Source organism: Bos indicus, chromosome 5 (assembly GCF_029378745.1).
Source record: "Bos indicus isolate NIAB-ARS_2022 breed Sahiwal x Tharparkar chromosome 5, NIAB-ARS_B.indTharparkar_mat_pri_1.0, whole genome shotgun sequence".
In the NCBI taxonomy this organism is placed as follows: domain Eukaryota; kingdom Metazoa; phylum Chordata; class Mammalia; order Artiodactyla; family Bovidae; genus Bos; species Bos indicus.
This window is the reverse complement of record NC_091764.1, coordinates 107,229,482-107,251,312: the sequence shown is the minus strand read 5'-3', so window position 1 is coordinate 107,251,312 and position 21,831 is coordinate 107,229,482. Positions and strand designations below refer to the sequence as shown.

The following is a 21,831-nucleotide window of genomic DNA, read 5'->3' as shown; positions in this document are numbered from 1 at the left end:
CTCTCTAACAGCTGGAGCCGTCGGCTGTCCAGCAGAGGAGGGGTGGGCTACCTTGGGAGGTCCTGAGCTCCCCACCACTGCTGGGGTTTAAGCAAAGACTGATACTGATCTGGAGTTTTGTTTGGGATTGTAAGAGTAGATATAGTGTTACACAAAATACTCTCCAAGATAGTTTTCTACTCAATGATGTTAAATATTTTTTTAAATTTATTTTTAATTGAAGGATAACTGCTTTGCAATATCGTGTTGGCTTCTGCCATACAACAACCTGTCAGCCTTAAGCATACGTCCCCTCCCTCTTGAACCTCCCTCCCACCTCCCCATCTTATTCCTGCCTTTGAGCCCATGATTTATCCCCCCTCCCAACTCTGCAGCACACACACATACACACTTGCACACATGTGCATGACCAAGTTCAGGAAACATACTTGCAACATGCTCCCTACTACTCTTGTGACTCTCCTCCCAGCCTCCATTATTGGGCCTCGTCTGGGGCCCTGATGACTGGCCCCTGCTGCCCACGCTGGGCCCTGTCGTTCCCCGTCTGCCTGCCTGGCACCCCGTGGATCCGCTGGTCCTGTGTCAGCGCCTCGTCGCATTGTCTTCTATGTCTGGACACACAGAGCCTTTGAGACACGATGACTCTGAGCCTCCTGCCTCCCGCACGGCAAACCCTGGCAGCCTTTCCCGTACTGGTGAACATCCCTCTGCCGGGGCACCGCTGCCCTAGACCTGGTCTTTGGCTTGTTTCTCTGGGTCTCGGGTCTCTGTCTCTGGGGGAACCCTCTCCTCCCTGGACTGCTTGTGCCCAGGAGATGTCATTTCTGGTTCACGGGTGCTAGGGAAAGTCAGAGAGAAAGTGTTAGTTGTTCAGTCGTGTCTGACCCTTTGCGACCCCATTGACTGTAGCCCACCAGGCTCCTCTGTCCATGGGATTCTCCAGGCAAGAATACTGGAGTAGGTAGCCATTCCCTTCTCCAGGGGATCTTCCCAACCCAGGGGTCGAGCCTGGGTCTCCTGCATTGCAGGAAGATTCTTTATCTTCTGAGCCACCAGGGTGGTCCTGGCAGATTCTCAAGGGACCTGCCTCAAGCACCTGCCTTTCCTCCTTTCTAAGTGGCCTCCAGGGAGCTCCAAATAAGGCTCCAAGCTGGGAAGGATGGGCAGGGCTACAGCTTGGTGGGTGTGGGGAGGGGAAGGGGTCAGTGTCTCAAGGAGCAAGCCAAGGGTCCTGTCTCCTGAAGCTTTGTTGCCCCACCTCTGTGTGGAAGGAGCCTGGTCAGGTCACTTGTAAGTGGGCTACTGGGGAAGTCTATGCTGCCTCCCTGGCCCCCCTCGTAGCCCCTGCAGTCGTCAGGGGCGCCAGGGGAAGTCATAGCTAGGTGGGCTCTGGGGTAAGGGCTCTGTAGAAAGTGCTGGACAAGAGAGATCTTCCTGACAGCCAAGTGCCTGTCTGTACCCTGAACAAATGGCCTGAGCTTCGGGAACCTCTCTCCCAGTGTGGGGCTCCCTTCCCCTAGCTCACCAGCCAGGCACCATCACAGGTGGGTGTGAGACTCGCTCTTGAACCGGGAATTCTCTGGCTCTCTTAGCCTTGGCCGCCAAACCAGTGTGATCTGCAGAAGCCTCAGTTTCTCCCTCTGCAAAATGAGAGGTACAGGGCCTTCCCTGGTGGCTCAGTGGGAAAGAATCCACCTGCCAGTGCAGGAGACGCGGGTTTGATCCCTAGAGCCTGTGCTCCGCAACGAAAGAAGCCGCCTCAAGGAGAAGCCCACGCGCTGTAACTAGAGTGTGGCCCATGCTCACTGCAACTAGAAAGGCACAGCGATGAAGATCCAGAAGAACCAAAAATAGATAAATAAAATTATATCTATAAAAAGGGAAGACTGTGAGGGGCTGGAGGATGGGAACTGAAAATCCAGCTACAGGACTTTGGTGTCTAAGGCTGCTGACTGCCCAGAGTAGCTTTCTCTGTCCGGAGCGGTGCAGACCTGGCTTATTCCCAGCAGGTGATCAGAAGCCTTGGGAATGAGAGTCCTTTCTCTTGGAGGCCGAGAGGGAATGTCCTCTGGAGACTGGTGCATCTGGAGGGCTGGCTCCTGCCTGCACTTGGGCTCACAAAGCCAGCGCCCCCGAAGGGAGCCGTGGGGAGAGGAGGCCCATCGCTCTGGGCTCGCTCTGTCCCTCCAGCGTCCACATGATGTCTGGCACAACGCAGGCACTCCGGAGCCCTTGATGACCGAGTGAAGGTGGCCCAGCATCCCGTGGTTAGGGTCGCAGCCCAGTCCAATGGTATTTCAGCAGGAAGCAGTGCGCCCGGGCTGCTCACTGCTCTATGGAAACCTGAGTGTTCTGTCTCCTCGTTTCCTGCTTGTTCCACTGGAGGGGCGCCAAGACCATAATAAAAACAATGATATAATCACAGCTAATATCGACGGAGCGCATTCTGTCATGATCTGCAGGATTTTGGCCTAATTCTTGAGATGCACTCACTGGGAAGCAGTTTCCTGGGCTTGTTCTCCACCCCCCGGGGCTTTCTGCACCAATTCCTGGCATCTGTGTAGGAACACGTTTTATCCGGTTGTGAAGATAATAAAACTATATTCACTCTTTCTGTTGGTCTCATCTGCGGTAACTGTTGTCTGCACGCTGCTGTGGGTGAACTGGTATTTTGCTGAGGGTTTTGTGGGTGATCTTTCTGGTCTCTGTGTGGTTGTCCGTATGGGACTTGCTCACGTGTGCTTCTGCCAGACATTTACTGGGCACCTGCCATGTGCTGGTGATTCCGTGAAGAACAGCACAGTCTGTGCCTACCTGTCCCAGGGCCTCAGGCAGTCCCTGGAGGCAGGAACCGTCTCTGTAAGTCCCTCTCTGCAGTGTCCTGTTAGCACTCAGAGCCTCCACCCTGGGACTGAAAGCTGCCTGACAGGTGCTGCCAGAGAAATAGTTTTGAGGTCTTCCATTTCTCTTATGGCACCCCACTGTGAAAGCACCCAAGCATATTCCCAGAAGTCATCTTACTGTCGTTCCTTCCTGACAGTGACCTTGAGAAGTGGCTAGACTGTTTTTTTAAAAATAATTTTATATATATATATATATATTTGACTGTGCTGGGCTTTCTTCAGTTGCAGTGAGTGGGGGCTACTCTCTCATTGTGCTGCACGGGCTTCTCATTGCAGTGGCCTCTCATTGTGGAGCACAGGCGCTAAGCTTGCTTGGGCTTCAGTAATTGAGCGCCTGGGCTCTAGAGCACAGGTTCAATAGTTGTAGTGCACAGGCTTAGTTGCTACGTGGCAGGTGGGGCCTTCCTGGGCCAGGGATTGAACCCGTGTCTCCTGCATTGGCAGGTGGATTCTTTACCCTGAGCCACCAGGGAAGCCCTAGACCGGTTTTTTTCTAGAGGAGGCCACTAAGCCTCAGAGGGCTGGTGACCCCCAGTGGGGCTGTCCTAAGTGTCCTGAGACTCATTCATCCTGTACATGTTAGAGGGCATCTCCGGGCCAACCTGCTCAGGCTCTGTGAATGCAGGAATGAAGAAAAATCGAAGAGCTTATAATTTTGGGGGTGGGGGGTGGGGGCAGACCATGAAAAAACCTGTAGCGACAAGTGTTATGGGGAAGAGCAAGATAGGGAAGGGGGTGAGAAAATGGGGTGGTGGCAGGTCTTACGGGTTAAACAGGGTGCTTAGGGAAGGTCTTACTGAGGAGGTGACAGTCTAGCAGAGAGGGGAGAAGAGATGGGCGAGTCCTGGGGAGATGTGGGGCCCAGGGCCCAGGGAGCAGGCTGTGCAAGGCCCTGAGGTAGGAACGTGAGAGGTGTGTTGCAGCCCAGTAGGGCTGGAGTGAAGCGAGCGAGGGAAAGTTCAGGGGACTCAGAGCCCACAGGCCTTCCTTTTAATTCTTATTGGCGTATACTCGCTTTACAGTGTTGTGTTGGTACCCCATCTTCTGAGCAATGCTTATTTTTCTCATCTATTTATTTGTCTGTGCCAGGTCTTAGTTGCGGCATGTGGGATCTAGTTCCCGGACCAGGGATTGAACCCCGGCCCCCTGCATTCAGAGTGTGGAGTCTTAGCCACTGGACCAACCAGGGAAGTCCCCCCACAGGGTCTTGAAGTCCATTCTGAGGGCCGTAGCTTTTTTGATGGGCAAAGCAGGTGCCATTGGAGGAGTTAGACCAAGCAGACAGACTCGCCTTTCATTCTAGAAGGACCGCGTGGCTGCTGTGTGGTCAGCTGAGTGGGCGGCGGCAGGCACAGTAGTGACTGCCGTCTACCACGCATGTGTTGTGTGCCTGGCCTGGGCAGACCCCTTGCACGCATGTCTTGTTGATCCTCTTGATGACAGTTACCCACATCTTCCTGAGGAGGACACTGAGGCTCAGCTGCTGGAGCGGCTGCCTGCTCTGGTCAGTTTGAGTCCAAAGCTTGCGCTCTTGACTGTGGTCCAGTTTTCAGGGGCGAAGGGAGAGACTGTTTAGGATGGCAGGTGCAAACATCTGATGTGTGTGTCAGGCTGCCCTGTGTCCGATCTCTGGCCTCTCTCAGGTGTTGAGCTGGCCACGCAGGAGGGGGTGAGAGACTATTTGCTGTGGTCGGCAAATTGCTTCCAGGTGAGGGACAAGAGAGTGGAGTCTGTGCCCCGACTCCAGACAGCAGCCTCTCCGGCCCCTGAGGGCCCTGTGTCTCGTGTTTGGCGTGTTAGACAAACCCGGTGACTCAGAGGCCTGGGCTTTCTGCTACCGACTCAGGCTCAGCCTGAGGCCTCTGCAGATGGAGCCCCCTCCCTGGAGGCAGAACCTCCTTCTCCTTCTGAGTGAGTCTGGGCCAAAGTGCCCTCTATTTTATCCATCCCTGTCTTCTGAGTAGTTCAGATCATTTTCAGAATGTCACTTCCGTAATCCTCCTATTTATTGCTCCCAAAGGAAGTGAGGGGAATTTTTCCTTGTCTTTAAAGAGAATGCTGGGGGTGGAAAATTAGGGTCAGAGAATGAAGCTGGGGGGGGTGGGTGGGGAGGAGGGTGGGGGAGGGAACCCAGAGGCCCAGGCTGGGTGCAGCTGACCTTGAGGTGGGCATGGAGGGCCGAGGTGAGCTGGGTGGGAAATGGTGGGGGCTGCTCCTTCTGCATTTACTGTGCTCTTTGGTGTCTGCACCTGGAGGAGGGCCCCGCGCTTCCCTAGCGGCGTCTTGGGGACTCAGCTTCTGGTCTCTGCACAAGACCCCTTGCACACACATCTCTTGTTCTCACACATTCCCTCCACTATCCCCCCTTGCACACTAACATATAGCATGCACACAGACGCTTGCACATGTGCTTTCCTCTGTGCTGGTTCACACTCACGCTCTGCACATGCCCATGTTTTTCTTCGCATGCACACTTAGCTTCCCATGCACGCACCGCCCACAGCACCCATCAGAGGCAGGATCCCGGCTGCAGGTGGCCTGGCGGCCAGGCTTGTGACAGCAGCGGGGGGCACCCCACAGCACCGGGCCCTTGGCCTCCCCACTCATGCCTCGGTTTACCTGGCGGAGATGAGGGGACCTCTCAGCTGGGAGGGCTGTGCCTGTGACGAGTAACATGTCCTGTAGAATCAGCTGCGGGGGGAGGGGACTGGCTGTGGAAAGCAGGAAGACTCTGAAAGGGGAGGAGACGGCCCCTCTGCCGGGCTCCCCTGTGTGTGCCAACCCCTCCCACCCCTGCAACCTTGAACGTACACCAATGGCAGAGCCAGGCCTTGGCGGGCCGGGGAGGAGGGCACGCTGCTCAGTGCTGTTTCGGGACCGTTTGGGGGAAGGGAAGGTTCCTTGTTGGCTGCTCAGATTCTAGCAGATTCCCAGCCTCGGAAGCCAAGCAGGCAGTCCCTTTACTAGTTTCTATTTCAGAACCGACACCACTGCCGAGCATAGCATCGTCACGGGCCATGGCAATCCAATTAGACTCGGCGCCTCCTTGGAGCGGGCGTGGGGCGGGGAGGCCCTCTCCCTGTGCTGGGGGGCCCAGGCTGTGCTCCTCCCGGGCCGGTTCTTCCCACCTGGAAATCCAGCAGGCGAATATCCTCACGAGAATGTGCGGTCGGAGGCCCGGAGATGGGCTTGGATTCCTGGCTGGCTTGGCTAACCAGCCAGGTGACTGGTCTCGGGGCCTGGATCTTTCCGAGTCTTGAAGCTCTGGCTCTCACAGGTGGGGGTGAGGAGAGAGGGCCTTCCTGGCCCAGCCCAGCCCCAGGCCCAGGTACCCTCCCTCCAGGGCCTCTGTGTGCTGGTTGTAAGGTCCAGCTGCCCCTTTGTGGCATCCTGGTGGCCTGTGCCCCGTGGGGCTGCCAGACTGCTGTGGGGACCCTTGGGTCACAACCAGAGCCAGTCTACTGCCTCAGTGTTCCTGTTCTTCCTGCTCAGATTGGTTGTAGCTCATCGACATGTATCACCTTGTCCCAGAAATGATGATTAAAAAACCCCACATACCTGGTTAACCTCATCAGTCCTACTTGGGCATAAGTTCATTCATTCCTGCTTGGGTTTCACCACCGGCTAGAACTCTTTCTTATCTGTGCTCAGCAGGTTGATGAGTTGTGGAGGGGCCTTAGCCCCTAGTCTTTGCTGTCTGGACGGTGCAATGCTGTGACTCTGTATCGCCGAGGAGTCCATTTGGGCTTCCTTTTCTTCACTAAGCGACCCTTGCCTCCCCCTTCTTGGGAGCACCTCGTGCGGAGACACAGCCTCAGCGCTGGAGTCTAGGGTGTGGGCCATGGTAATCTGGCGCTGACAACGTCGTGCATAAAACACACTGCAGTCAGTGTGCTGGCTGCATAGGAGGTGCTCTGAACCTTCACTGGCCATACGGACCTGAGAAAAGCGTTCCTTCCACGCTCACGTGTTACTGATGCTGTGGCTTGCTTTAGGTTTTTTTTTTGTGCAAAGCACTGCTTAATTTTGGGCTTCCCAGGTGGTGATAGTGGTAAAGAATCTGCCTGGAATGCAGGAATCTCGGGTTCGATCCCTGGTCGGGGAAGACCCCCTGGAGAAGGGAATGGCAACCCACCCCAGTGTTCTTGCCTGGGAAACCCCATAGACAGAGGAGCCTGGCAGGCTACAGTCCATGGGGTCGCAAAGAGTCTGACATGGCTGAGCACGCATGTACTTCCTTTTGCCTAAGTTCTAGGATCTATGTCTACAAGGCTAATGTCACTCCAGTTTTAATCCGTGGTAGGTAACACAGTTTTTCTTCCTGAAATCTTTAGTGCTGTGCGTGTTAACGTCTCCTATCTGGCTGCCGTTTTGAACTTTCCCAAATGATTCGCCTGTGTGGATGAGTGTCCATCCAGGCACGCAGGAACCTTTCGATCTTGAAACACTCATTATTTTAGTTCTGAGAAATTTTCTTGAATAATTTCATTGATTTCCTCCTGTCATTTTCTCTCTTCTTTCCTCCGGAGCTCCTAGAAGTTGGATATTGAATTTCCTGGATTTAGTTCTATAATTTTACTGTCTTTCTTTTTATCGGCACCCTGCCCCGGGAGATTTCTTCAGCTTTATCTTGTAGACTTCTGTTGAGGGTTTCACATTCATTAGCATATTTTTAATATCTAGAAGGTCTCCTGTTTTCTAAATAGACGTTTCCTGTTTTTATAGCATCTTGTCTTGTTTTCATGGGTTCAGCCTTTCCTCTTTTACTCTGAAGCTGTTAATGATAGTTTTATTCTGGGACAGAGGGTTCTTCCTTATCATTTTTTTTTAAATTTTATTTTTATTCAGAAATGTTTTATTGAAGTATAGTTGATTTACAATGCTGTGTTAGTCTCAGGTATACAGCAAAGTGAATCGGTTATATATGTGTCTGCCCTTGCGGACATTTATACCTTGTCGTTTAGTCACCGAGTCGTGTCCAGTTCTTTGCCACCCCAGGGACTGTAGCCTGCCAGGCTCCTCTGTTCATGGAATTCTGCAGGTAAGAATACTGGAATGCGTTGCCATTTCCTCCTCCAGGGGATCTTCTCAACCCAGGGATCGAACTTGGGTCTCCTGCATTGGCAGGCAGATTCTTTACCATCTGAGCCACCTGGGAAGCCTGTTTATTCCTTAACAAGTCTTTTTATTCTTGTTTTCACGGGGCGTCAGGGCCTCGGAGGGGACGCACTGTTCTCTGAGAGCTTAGCCAGAGCAGAGAGGCTGTGTTTCATTGCTCCCATTTGTCGTTTTTCACAAACCAGCGTGCTCAGCCCTTGTGAGGAAGGAACGAAAGATCATTTCATCATGCGTGTCCGATGCAAGACCCCAGTACCTGGAACCGGGCCGGGTTTATTTGAGATTCTCATAATCACTGGCTGAGTGAGCGAGTGAGCAAATGCGGGAATTGCAGACAGACTTGGTGACAGAAGTGGGAACTGGGGACTTCCCGTCAGTCCAGTGGTTGGGACTCTGCACTTCCACTGCAGGGGGCACGGGTTCCAGCCCTGGCTGGGGCACTGAGATCCTGCATGTCACGTGATAAGGCCAAAAGCCAACAATAAAACTCGTGCAAACCACCCCCCGCCCCCAAACAAAAACCAGCCAAACAAACAAGGAAACCGGAGCACAGTTCCGGCAGGCTCCAGTCTGCTCTGAGATGCCAGCCGCTCACTGTGGCTCCAGGCCTGTTGACCGTGGAACTAACTCGTCGTGGCTGGTGAGGGGTACGCAGTGATCGCTTTCCTCCTTTGGAGTGTTTCTCCGGCCGCGGTGAGCCTGTGTACCCCTGCGATTTTGGAAGGTGAATGAGACGAGTAGGAATAAGCATGAAGCGCCAGCGTGGGCACAGTGTCCCCAGCTCACCTCACCTCTGTTTCTCGTTCTTTAAAACAAGTAGTTGGACCGGATGTAGCTAAGGTTTCATCCAAGCGCTGGCCCTGTGCTTTGTCCTCTTTTGTTTGTATTACGACAGTGTAACTGCTTTTGGAAAAGACCTGCCCCCGCCTCCTCTTCTGTTTTTTGACCTAGAATGCCTTTCACCCTCTCTTCCGCATCCTTTCAGTCCTTCAGATCTGCACGCTCCCATCACGAGGGCTCCCCAGCTGCTCCGGGACACTCTGGCTCCCTTCCCCCAGCCTACTCAGGCGTTTTCACTCTAGAGCAGGGTGTAGAGGAAGGGGCAGAGCCTTGGGAGTCCCACGATGCTGGTTTGAATTTTAATTCTGTGGCTTACTGTGTGACCTTGGACTACTTCCTTAGCCTCTCTGAGCTTCTGTTTCCTCATCTGTCCAAGTGGAATTTGTAATAAAACTTATCACTATCTCATAGGGCTTATACGAGAATTAAATGAGATAGGTTTAAAAATTCCCCCTTTAACTTGTGACTTGAAATAGATCTGTGACTCAAGAGGATAAAAATAACAATAATCACCAACATGTATATGCATTTCCTTATTTGCCATGAAGGAGTTACTTTTGTTATTTTTGTTTTACAAAGCAGGAGACCAAACCGCAAAGAAATAGCTTGCTCAAGTTTGCAAATCAAGGACATTTCTCTTAAGTTTTCTTTTAAGGGTTTGGTGTTTGTATTTATTCCACAGATTTTTTTATGAGCGGCAACTCTACTTCAGGTCATGACTGGGAATACAGCAGTGAAAAAACAAAGTTCCTGTCCTCAGGTTCTAGTGTAAGAGTTGATGGGTGAGCAAGCAAATGCTTGTATAACAGGTAGAGTTAATTGCTGGGGAGAAAACTGAGCAAGGTAAGGGCTTCAGGGATGTCTGGGTGGTAGAGGAATGAGGAAGGGGACAAGGGGATGGGGGAGGGAAGAGGGGAAGAGAAGGGAAGGAGGAGGGGAGAGGGGGAGGGGACGGAGAAGGGCTTTGTGGAGCCCACACCCTGGTGCCACCCTGCCTTCCCCACCCTCCACTGGGCGCTCCTCCTCGGTGGTCTTCTGGACCCTCAGGACCTTCCCAGGGCCTTGCACCTCCTGCTCCTCCTGGTTTCATGGCCAGCTCTTCCCAGGGAAGTCTGTCCACAGCCTGGCCAGGTCACCCCCTTGCTCTGGGCTCGCTGCACACACTCAGCTTGTGGTCCTCAGTGCCCAGCTGTGTGGCTGTCGGGGCCGTGGACAGACAAGGACAGCGGCCCTGACTGTGATGCTCATCTCTTCTCTCCCCTACATCTCCAGCATCTAGCGCAGGGGCTGGTGTATTTTATCTGTAAAGGACCTGATTGTAAACATTTTAGGCTCTGCAGACCATTCAGTCTTTACTACAGCTACTCACCTTTGCCCTGTGGCTCAAAGACAAAACATACACCAATTGAGTGTGGCTGCGTTCCAGTAAAATTTATGTATGGATGTTGAAATCTGAATTTCATAGGATTTCTACGTTGGGAAATATTATCCTGCTTTGGATTTTTTTTTGAAACCTCATAAAAATGCAAAAACCATTCTTTGTTTGCAAGCTGTACAAAAACAGGCGATGGCTGGATTCAGCCTGTGGGCTGCGGTTTATTGACCTCAAATGTAGCCCAGTGTATGGTGTAGCTTAGGGTCTCGATAGATGTTTGTTGAGTGACTGAATGACATCCTGGCCATGGGCAGTAGTAGTGAGCCTGTGAGCTGCTGCTTTCCCTCTATTAACATCATGATCTCGACCCCTTAGCAGCTTCCTTGTAATCCCTTAAAATTAAGGAAGATAGGCAACTGGTTCTTTTTTTAAAAAAGCAGCTTTACTATGATATAATTCACTGCTGCTGCTAAGTCACTTCAGTCATGTCCGACTCTGTGCGACCCCATAGACGGCAGCCTATCAGGCTCCCCCGTCCCTGGGATTCTCCAGGCAAGAACAGTGGAGAGGGTTGCCATTTCCTTCTCCAATGCATGAAAGTGAAAAGTGAAAGTGAAGTTGCTCAGTCATGGCTGACTCTTAGCGACCCCATGGGCTGCAGCCCACCAGGCTCCTCCGCCCATGGGCTTTTCCAGGCAAGAGTACTGGAGTGGGGTGCCAGTGCCTTCTCCGTATAATTCGCTACCATCTATTTAAAATTCACCCATTTAAAGTATACAGTTCAGTAGTTTTCAGCACATTCTCCATCGTGTGACCCTCATCACTATCAATTCTAGAGCATTTTGTCACCTCTCCCCCCAGAATAAATGCTGTTCCCATCAGCCTCTCTCCTCTTCTCCCAGTTTCCAGCCCCTCCCCAGCCCCAGACAATCATTAATGTACTTTGCGTCCCTATAGTGGTGCCTCTTCTGGATGTTTTGTGTGACTGGAACCGGACGTTATGTGGTCTTTTGTCACTGACTTCTTCCACTTAGCGTGGTATTTCAAGGTTCGTCCATGTGGTGGCACGTATCGGAGCCTCATTCCTTTCTGAGGCTCAGTCATACTCCACTGTGGGGACGCTCCACATTTTGTCCTCATCCGTTCATCAGTTGACAGACATTTGGGTTGTTGCCACTTTTAATAGTTATGAATAATGAGGCTGTAAACATGCATATCCGTTTGTGTGGGTGTGTGTGGACACGTGCTTTCGTGTCTCTTGGGAAGGTATCTGGGAGTAGAGTTGCTGCATCATATGGTGACTGAGTGCTCAACGCCTTCAGGAACTGCCAGACTCTTTTCCAAAGCAGGTGCACCATTTAACGTTTCCACCAGCCATGTAGCAGCGTTCCAGTTTCCCCACATCCTTGCAGACAACTCGAATTTTTTGAACGATTCGTTTATTTTCTGTCTTTTTGGTTGGCTGACTAGTTCTTAAATGGACACACCACCCTTGGTTGTGAGATTGTGGGCTGAACAGAAATATTTTGAGAAGTTTGGTTATTTTCATTTGTAAGAGCAATGCATGCTTATTTTTTAAAAAATAAAACGATTTTGTATTGGAATATAGCCAATTAACAGTGCTGTGATAGTTTCAGGTGGACTGCAGAGGACTCAGCCACACAGACACATGTGTCCATTTTCCCCACCCATAACTTTGAGCAGAGTTCCCTGCGCTCTACAGTAGGTCCTCGTTGGTTACCCATTTTAAATAGAGCAGTGTGTACATGTCCATCCCAAACTCCCTAACTGTCCCTCCCCCAATCCTTCCCCACTGGCACTCCTTATTCTCAAAGTCTGTTTTGTAAATAAACTCATTTATATCATTTCTTTCTAGATTCTGCATATAAAGGACATCATAACGATATTTCTCCTTCTCTGACTTTTTTTACTCAGTATGACCACCTGTAAACGCAGGCTTATTAGAGTGGACTTGGAAAACAAAACCTGATACCTCTTTGCGATGCACTAGTCATGTTTGTTCACAGCCACCAGCTCTTTAAGTGTCTCTGAAGATCGAGGAGGTGGCCACAAGGAGCAGTGCGGTGGCTTAGAATGCAGGCCCTGGGGGCTCAGCCAGCTTTACTGAAAGCTCTGCTGCCGCGGCTGCCAGACCTTAACAAGACGCTCATCCTTTCTAGGCCCCTGTTCTCTCGTTGGTGGAAAGGATTCACTCATTTATCATTCATTCAGTAGATGTGTCCTGGGCACCTACTGTGTGGCGGCATGGCGCCTGTCTTCTGGCTTACAGTGGAGATTCAGCAAGGTGGTACACGTGCAGAACAGAGCATAGTCTTGGGCACGTTATGAAAAGTGAACGTGTCAGTCACTCAGCCGTGTCTGACTCTGCAACCCCATGGTCTGTAGCCCGCCAGGCTCCTCTGTGCATGGGATTCTCCAGGCAAGAATACAGGAGTGGGTTGCCATGCCCTCCTCCCGGGGATCTTCCTGACCTAGGGATCGAACCCAGGTCTCCTGCATTGCAGGCGGATTCTTTACTGTCTCAGCCACCAGGGAAGCCCTTGTAGGCCCTTTATAAATGGTAAGAATGAAAATCCAGAAAACAGGACCTGCCCTGTCTGAGGCCACGCAGCTCCTCAGGGCTCGAGGTTGTGGTCAGGTAACCACAGGGACCCTCAGAGGATGGAAAATGCTCACAGCTCGTCCTCCCCTCTCACGCCTGGCCCTGGGCTCCAGTCTGGTGGATTCCAGCCTCTGCTCGGACAGTTCAGGGATGAACGCCCCCTCCCCCACTGGCTGGATGGTCTGGTCTTCACCCTGCCTTTTTTTTTTTCTGCTGGTATTTATTTATTTAATTTTTTATTGCAAGATATTTGCTTTACACTACTGTGTTGGTTTCTGCCACACACCAGCGTGAATCAGCCACAGGTAGACATAAATTCCCTCCCTCTTGAGTCTCCCTCCCACCTCCCACCCCATCCCACCCCTCTGTGTTGTCGCAGAGCACTGGGTGGAGCTCCCCGTGTCACACAGCAAATTCCCACCGGCTGTCTGTTTTACATGTAGTAACGTGTGTGTTTCCACGCTACTCTCTCAGTTCGTCCCACCCTCTCCCTCCTGCACTGGGTGCCCACAAGTCTGTTCTCTCTGTCTGCATCTCCATTGCTGCCCTGCAGATGAGTTCATCAGTAGCATCTTTCTAGATTCCCTACCACTCCTGCCTTTTTGGAGCCGTCCTATGGCCAGGACTCTGCGGGCACAGCCAAGGTTGAGCCGGCCGCCTCGTTCTCGCGACCATGCAGGACCCTTTGTCAATAGCTACCCCCGTCTCCCCTCCAGTCCCACCTGCTGTCTTGCCACTGCCTCCATCCCCAGACCCACAGCCCGGTGGCCGCCTCTGGACACCTTCCAACTCGTTTGCTGGTTTCCTGGCCTGGCCGAGGCTCTTCTTGTTGGAGCTCCACACTCTAAGTGCCAGAATGAGTTGTAAGCCTGGAAGATGACAAATCTTCACCTTTCCCAGCAGGACGGTTTTATGGGAGAAAGTGCTCGAGCAGGAAAGATAACTTCATTCTAAATTATGGAAAAAATAAACTTCCAGCCTAAGCCTGCCCGGTCTCCCCCTCCTGCTTCCCACATTCAGCGCAGGCAGGCAGCCCAGGCCGCCCGCAGCATCTGGCTCGCTGATGGGCACAACAAGGTCTGCCCACAGGGGTGGCGATTGGAGAATTTCTCCCCCGCTGTCACCCACCTCCTGCCCCGAAAGGGCAGAGCTGTTGATATGTTTCTTGGGCTCTGCTGTATAAGCTGCTGGAGGGAGGTGGTGATAAAAGCCCATTGATAAAAGCAATTTAGCAGAAACAACATGGGGAAGGGGAGGCCTCGGAGGCGGCACCATTTGTCGGTCTGATTTTTGTGTCCTGAGGCGTCTTGTCTTCTCTTGGTGGGAGGGACCCACGTGTGTTTAGAATTCCCTCTGCTGCTGCCCTTGGGCTCTGTCGACTTTGTGGTTCTGTAATCAGGAGCATCTGGAAGCCCACAGCCAGCCCTGCTCTGCCCGTAGGTGGCAGCGTTCGGGGAGCCGCACTCATGGGGCGTTCCCGGCTCCCAGGCCTGCTTGTTTGAAAGCCCATCTCTCTCTGGGTTCCCGGCTGACTTACATAACTGTGTTCTTCTATGTTAACTCATTCAGAAATCCCCCCATCTCTCTGTTTTCCCATGGTTCTGAGTCCATGGGAACAGAGCATCAGGGTAGAATTCTGGCCCCTGCCTCCTCCTGGGTCTCGTCCCTGCAGGAGAGGGAGCCCATCTGTAGCAGTCTTGAGCCCCAACTCCGTGGCTGGGGACAGCACCCTGGGGGCTGCTGCTGCAGGTGCAGGGACCCCAGGGCCTGAGGGCAGCACAGGGCTTGGGCGGCGAAGGGGTGGCGAGAGGGGTACACTTGGCGGATAAGGCCACGTGCATCCTGATTCATGCCCTGGCCGCCACTCGCCAGTCATGTGGCCTTGGACGAGGTCTTGGAGACCTTTTCTCTTCTGTGAAATGGGATAATAAAGGATGTGCTTCACACATGGTTATGAATACGATGTGAGTTAACACAGTCCAGCGTCTAGAACCTGCCTGGCATACAGGAGGCACTGCGGCCATTAGTGGTGACAGTCAGGATGCTTCCTAGCTTATGGGGTTTCCCAATCCTTACTTCTTTTTTTAAAAAAAGTTATTTATTTTTGGCTGCGCTGGGTCTTCGTTGCTGCACGCAGGCTTTCTCTCGTGGCAGTGAATGCGGGCTACCCTTCGTTGCAGTCACGGCCTTCTCGCTGCAGTGGCCTCTCTTGTGGAACGTGGGCTCTGGAGCACAGGCTCAGTAGTGGTGGCACACGGGCTTAGTTGCTTGGGGGCACATGGGATCTTCTCGGACCAGGGATCGAACCCATCTCCTCTGCATTGGCAGGCGGGTTCTTATCCACTGTACTATCAGGGAAGTCCCCCTACTTCTTTCACCAGTAAGACAGGACAGAAGCATTTTTCCAAGTATGAAAACCTCTGGCCTCAGCTCAAGCCCACTGCGATTGCCCTTAGGCTCCTTAGCGCCCACTCTCTCTCCCTCCCACCACGGTGAGAGCGCTGTGGGCCGATGGCAGGGGCAGCAGGCGGTCTGCTGCCCTCATCTGTGACCTTGAGGAAAAATGCTCACCCCTCCCTTTTCTGTGCCAGCACCTCCAGGGCTGTGGATGCTGTCCGGCGGCCTCTACTCACCGAGGCTGACGGGTAGGAGGACAGAACTTTGGCGGACGGTGTGGGAGGGCTGGGGGCTCAGGGTTGAGTCTCGGGGGTCCTCGTGGGCTGGAAGTGGAGCTGAGTAGCCCTGGTGCGGGCTGTGAGTAGACACGTGTCCCTTGGGTGGCTCTGCTCACACTGGAGCAGGTGGGATGTAGATGAGAAGTCGATCACAAACCAGTATTCTCAGTGAGCTCAGATGCACTCGTTCTCTGACCCCAGACTGGACAACGTTTTGTTTTGTTTTAAAAAAATATTTATTTATTTGGCTGTGCTGAGTCTTAGTTGCGGCAGTTAGGATCTAGTTCCCCAACCAGGGATAGAACCTGGGGCCCCCTGCACTGGGAGCAGGGAGTCATAACCACTGGACCACCAGGGAGGTCCCTGGACTATGCTTTTTGCCCTCAGGATGCTTACAAAGGGGCAGAGGGTGGTTTAATATCAGGAGGGGGGTCTTAGAGCCCTGAATGACCTGGGGTCGTTGCTTTCCCTTGCTGGGTGGTTTAACATCAGGAGGGGGTCTTAGAGCCCTGAATGACCTGGGGTCGTTGCTTTCTCCTGCTGTACCAGCCACTGTGCTGGGCCGCTGCTCTGTGGAATGAAGAAAGCAAGGCTCAGAGGGGCTCGTGAGCGTCCTCCCCTCCCCGAGGTCACACAGTGCAATATGCCAGAGAAGGAATGTAAACGCGTGTCTGGGGCATTCCAGAGCTTGTGTTCTTTTCACACGGGGAAGGCCGGCTCTGGGGCAGACTTCCCACGTCTCTCTGACTTTCTGGAGCGTCGTCGTTGTGAAATCTCTCAACATGTGATGCTTAAGTGTTCTCTCTTCTGCCTCCCCTCCCGCCCCTCACCTCCCCTGCCTGTTGTCCCATCCCCCCTGCCTGCTGAGACTTGCCGGGGGAGGGAGAGCAGCAGGTGACAGAGACTGAGCTGGAAGGTGTGGGTGACCTTGGGCTTCCTTAGGATTCTCTGTGCCACCAGGGGAGGTGAGATGTCCTGTGGCTCTGGTGGCTTCCCGGGGGAGAGATGGAAGGAGATGGAAGGAGATGGAAGTCCCTCCCAAGGGCTGCCTGGTGCCTGCCTGTGGCCTGGCTGTATCGTGAGGGTGGGAGGTGTGTACCCAGTGGTCCCGCAGCTCCCTCAGCCCTCCAGGTTCCCACGTTGGAGCCGCTGGTCTCCTCCTGTCTCCCTCCCCGTTGCCTCTGTAAGGCTGGCGTATGCTTCTCTGCTGCTGGTAGTTGGAAGCTTCCACGTGTGCTGTGGGATTGGCCTGGAGACATCCAGGGCCTGACAGCTCCAGACATGGGGGTGAAAAGTTTTCAAGTTCAGACAGGATACCCCCAGGGCCTGGGAACAGGCTGCAACCCTGGCCCACCTCAGGGAACACAGCGAGCCCTTTGGGATCCAGCTGGTTACACCCGGCTGGTGACACGTGGCTGGTTGCACACTGCCTGGTTAGCGCCCTGATGTGGGAGAAGCCCAGCAGGCCAGCTGGTCCAGAGCCCCCCTGGCTTGGGGACCCTGGACTTCCTTCCAGGCCCCCTCCTTCCCCCATCCCATCCGCTCATCCTCTCTCCTCTGCTGCCCCAGGCCCCGCTCCGGCCCAGCCCTGCTCCCTGGCCTTTGCCTGCCTTCCCTGAGCCCCAGCCTCTGTGCCTTTGAGGGCACCCCCTCCCTTTTGCGCCCTCTGCCCTCTTCCCTTAGCCAACAGCTAGGGCTGGGGGAGGTTGGGGGCTGAGCTCGGCACAGGGCCAGCCCACAGCGTCCATTCACTGTGAGCAGAGCTGCAGGGGGTGGGGAGCAACCTCCGGTCACCTGGTCGGGTCACCTTGATGAGGCTGTGCTCCGAGGGCGAAACAGAGCCAAGCACAGGACCCTTGCCTGGGGTCAGCCGCCTGTCACAGTCCCGAGGCTGAACTCATGCGGCTGAACTCGTGCGGGACAGTCACAGAGCCAGCAGGGACAAACCAGATGAGACGACAGAGGCTCCTGGGGTCTCTGTGGACATGGTGGGAGCCCAAGGGTCTGGGGCCAGCCCCTCTCTGTCCACTGGCTCGTTTGTGGGTCTTGGCTTGGCGCCAGGGCTTCTGGAGGTTTCCTCTTTAGAGACTGAGCGGGTTGGGGGTGCTCCTCCCGAAGGCCCTTCCAACTCCGCCTGCTTTATACCCATCATTCTTCAGGTGATTTCTGTGGGTCAGGGGTCAGGTCTGACCCCATCTCATCCTCTACCCCACCGCCACGCCAGGCTTTCAGATTTGCCCCCACTTATGAGGATACAGATATATATCCCTGATAGCTCAGTTGGTAAAGAATCCACCCGCAATGCAGGAGACCTTGGTTCAATTCCTGGGTTGGGAAGATCCCCTGGGGAAGGGAAAGGCTACCCTTTCCAATATTCTGGCCTGGAGAATTCCATGGACTGTATAAGTCCATGGCGTGGCAAAGAGTCAGACACAACTGAACAACTTTCATTTTCACTTTCACTATAGATGAGAAAGCCAACCTTGGGAGCCCAGGTTATAATCTGGCCCCTAAGTCAGATCCAGGCCCAGTGATGTTACTATTTTTCAGAGCCAACATTGAAGCCCTGAAGAGATCTCACAAACTTGAGAGTTCTGGCTTGAAAGAGATGAAAGGAGGTCCATTGCCTGGAGCCCAAATGGCCCAGAGATGACTATTGGCTCCATCTGAGCCTCAGGTATCACAGCAGGGTGGGGCCTGTGCTTTCCTGACACCCCCTGCCCCCCACCCATCCAGGTCTTGATGCAGCTGGGGACATGCCTGGGTGTCTGGCTGGACTTGCTCATTCCCATGTTCTGCCTGCGTCTGCAGGTTTGAGTTGCAGGCCCTGATTTAAAGTGTGCTGTACCTCATGCCGGAGAAGGCAATGGCACCCCACTCCAGTACTCATGCCTGGAGAATCCCATGGACGGAGGAGCCTGGTGGGCTGCAGTCCATGGGGTCGAGAAGAGTCAAACATGACAGAGCAACTTCATTTCCAGTTTTCACTTCACTTTTATGCTTTGGAGAAGGAAACGGCAACCCACTCCAGTGTTCTTGCCTGGAGAATCCCAGGGACGGGGGAGCCTGGTGGGCTGCTGTCTATGGGGTCGCAGAGTCGGACATGACTGAAGAGACTTAGCAGCAGCAGCAGGAGCAGCACCTCACGCCTTCGGCCAACAGCTACGCAGCATGAGGGCAGGAGGCAGGCCTGGCTCTCTGTCAAATGTGAACCACTCAGCTGCTCTTCCCAGTTGTTCCCAAACCTGGCAGGGACTCTGGGCTCCTCTGTTGGCGCCTCAGAGCCCCCGGTCCAGCCTCTAGATGAGGAAATTGGCAAGAATTCTCCTTCTCCGGGAGGTTGATGCCCAGCCCCAGGCTGGGCTGGGGCGGTGAGCTGGTGTCTGCTTGCTACTCACCTTTCAGGCAGAAAAACAGTCACCTCCCTGCCACCAGGCATGTCCTTTTCAAATTAAGGTGATTATTGTTTCCCTGCTTGTTTCTCTGCCCCTTGGTTTCTCTTTACTGGTAGGTTGAACCCAGGAGACCCACCTCCCCACCCCGATGAGTGTTGCCAAAATGCCGCGTAAGGAGCTTGTATCAATATTTTGGCTCCCAAGCAAAGGGGAGCAGAATGTAAGGATGTCAACTCAGGCAGAGGGTGCGGCAGGATTGGCCAGGGTTCCCCGGAGGTGGGGCGGACAGGCAGGCAGGATGCTAATGCTGGGCCTCCCACACAGGGCAGGGTCCAAGGGGAGCCTTGGTGGAGGTGGAGGTTTCCTGCACTTGGTGTCGGTCTGTCCAGCTGCTTCCTCTCGATAGAGCGGTCAGACAATGCCTTGTTGACTCACCTCCCAGTGCTGCTGGTGGACAATGGCACATATGTCAGGGTCAGTTTGGGAGCTGTGCTGTGCCGGTCACCTGCTTCCAGGCTCGTGGTCGGGAGGAGCCGGGGGCACCGGGAACCGTGGCGCTGCTGACTCTTGGTGTCCCAGGGCCCGTCCTGGCTGGGGTGGCTGTTGCCCTTTGGTTTCCCAGTAGCTTGTCTTCCTCCTTCTCCGTGCACAGCTGATTCAGAGCTGCTGAGGCTCCGTGCTGACCAGCTGCCCGCCTGCCTTTCCAAGTCCAGCCTTGGCAGACCTCCTTCACCCCCGGTTTGAGGTTCTGTGGGTTTGGCGCAGTCCCTGGGGCCCTGGGTCTCTACCCAAGCATCCAAGACCTGGATGAGCTTCCGACTAGAGAGACAGCTGTGGGACTCTTTAATCTCCTCCAGTGGATTGAGGATTAAGCAATTTTTTGGTGGGTTTGTTATTGTGTATTATGATTTTTTTTTAAACAAAGGCTATTGTTTTTTGAGTGTTTTCTAGGTTCCTGTCATGTTGCTAAGTGGTACTTTTCATGACTTATCCAAATTAATTCTTCCAGTGACTCTTTCTCTCTCTAAGAGTATTTGTTTTAATTCCTTTAAAAAAAATTATTTACTTATTTCTTTTGGCTGCTCTGGATTTTTGTTGCTTTGCAGTGGCTTCTCTTGTTGCGGAGCACAGACTTTAGGGCTACTTGGGCTTCAGTAGTTGTGACTCTCGGGCTCTAGAGCACAGGCTCAGTATTTGTGGTGCACGGGCTTAATTACTCCACCGCATGTGGGGTCTTCCCAGACCAGGGATTGAACCCCTGTCCCCTGCGTTGGCAGGTGGAGTTTTATCCCCTGGATCACCAGGGAAATCCCATAAATGCTGTTTATGTCTAGAGTTGCAAAAATGCAACGTCACTTAGAATTGTTTTTAGTAGTTCGTTAGAAATTTATATCAGTAGCCTGAGATGTATTCTTTCCCTCTGACTCAGTAATTCTGTTCCTTAGAATTTATACTAAGGAACTAATCATATACAAGTGTATATGTATAGACGTAGATACATATGTGTATATACATATATATCTTCTTTGTAATGTTACTTACAATAGTAAAAAATTGGAAACATACCAAATTATCAGCAATAGATGTTTAGTTTGTAAATTTTGATACAGTACAGCCTTTTTTTAAAAAAAAAAAACATACCTTTGGGACTTCCCTTGTAGTCTAGTGGTTAAGACTTTGTATTTGCAATGCAGGAGGGGGTGCGTGTTTGACTCCTGGTCAGAGAACTAACGGCTTCCCTGATGTCTCAGTCAGTAAAGAATCTGCCTGCAATCCTGGAGACCACCTGCAGCACAGGAGACCCAGGTTCGAGCCCCAGATCAGGAAGATCCCCTGGAGGAGGAAATGGCAACCCACTCCAGTATTCTTACCTGGAAGATGCCATGGACAGAGGAGCCTGGTGGGCTATAGTCCATGGGATTGCAAGAGTTGGGCATGACTTAGCAACTAAACCACCACCAGAGAACTAAGATCCTGTTTGCTGCATGGTGCAGCCAAAAAAAAGAAAAAGAAACATTGAGTCTTCAAAAATTATATATAGTGGTTCTAGATAATACTTATGGCAAACTATCAAGCAAATACTATAAGATGTAAAACTGCATATTCTATAAATTCCAATCCTTTTGCAAGATGAAGAAAAACAGAGTAGAGAAAATACACCAAAAATCTTAATGATGGTAGTGATTGTTAGTGATTTTTATTTCCTGTTTTATGTTCTTCTGTGATTTCTAAAATTTCTTCAGGGATTTCCCTGGTGGTCCAGGGGTTAACACTTTGCCTTCCAGTGTAGGGGGTGCAGGTTCCATCCCTGGTTGGGGAGCTAGGATCCCACATGCCTGGGGCCCAAAAAACAGAAGCAATATTGTAACAAAGTCAATAGAGACTTAGAATTTTTTTCTTTAGTAACCTATAGTAACAATAAAAAGGTCTTGGGTGTCCAGGGACTTCGGGGTGCTTATGAAACAGATAAGACCCTCCTGCCTGTGACCCCAGGTCTCCAGCACTTTCCCTGAGCAGAGCGTGGGGTGAGCTCCCGGGGAGTGGAACCTCTGCCCTGGGTCCCCATTCCTTCTTTCCTTCTCCATCACAGTCTGTCCCTCCAGTGTTCTCCCTGAATTGGCTGTAAATTTACAACTGAAGGATGATTTTAAAAATATGCATTCTTTTTCTCTGTCGTGTTTCCTGCGTGTTCTGACAAGGAGGCATTTTCTGCGTCTCCCTCTGAAAGAAAAGCTTAATTGAAGTTCCTTTCATGTGATCCCGGTTGATTTTTCTTCTCTGCAGTTCAGATGGTCTTTGTCAGATAGAAGAATTTTCTGCTCAGGCCTTCCAAATGGGCTCTGAAAGCCCAATTTAAGATGAAGCCTCGCTGCCACGGCCTGTTAGGTAATACCGGTCGGGC

General features: G+C 52.6%; 1 protein-coding gene across 1 annotated transcript in view; it reads left to right on the top strand.

Annotated features, from left to right (window-relative positions):
* TSPAN9 (tetraspanin 9) overlaps positions 1 to 21,831 on the top strand; it is a 192,877-nt gene that overhangs the window by 24,556 nt on the left and 146,490 nt on the right. The window lies entirely within an intron of this gene.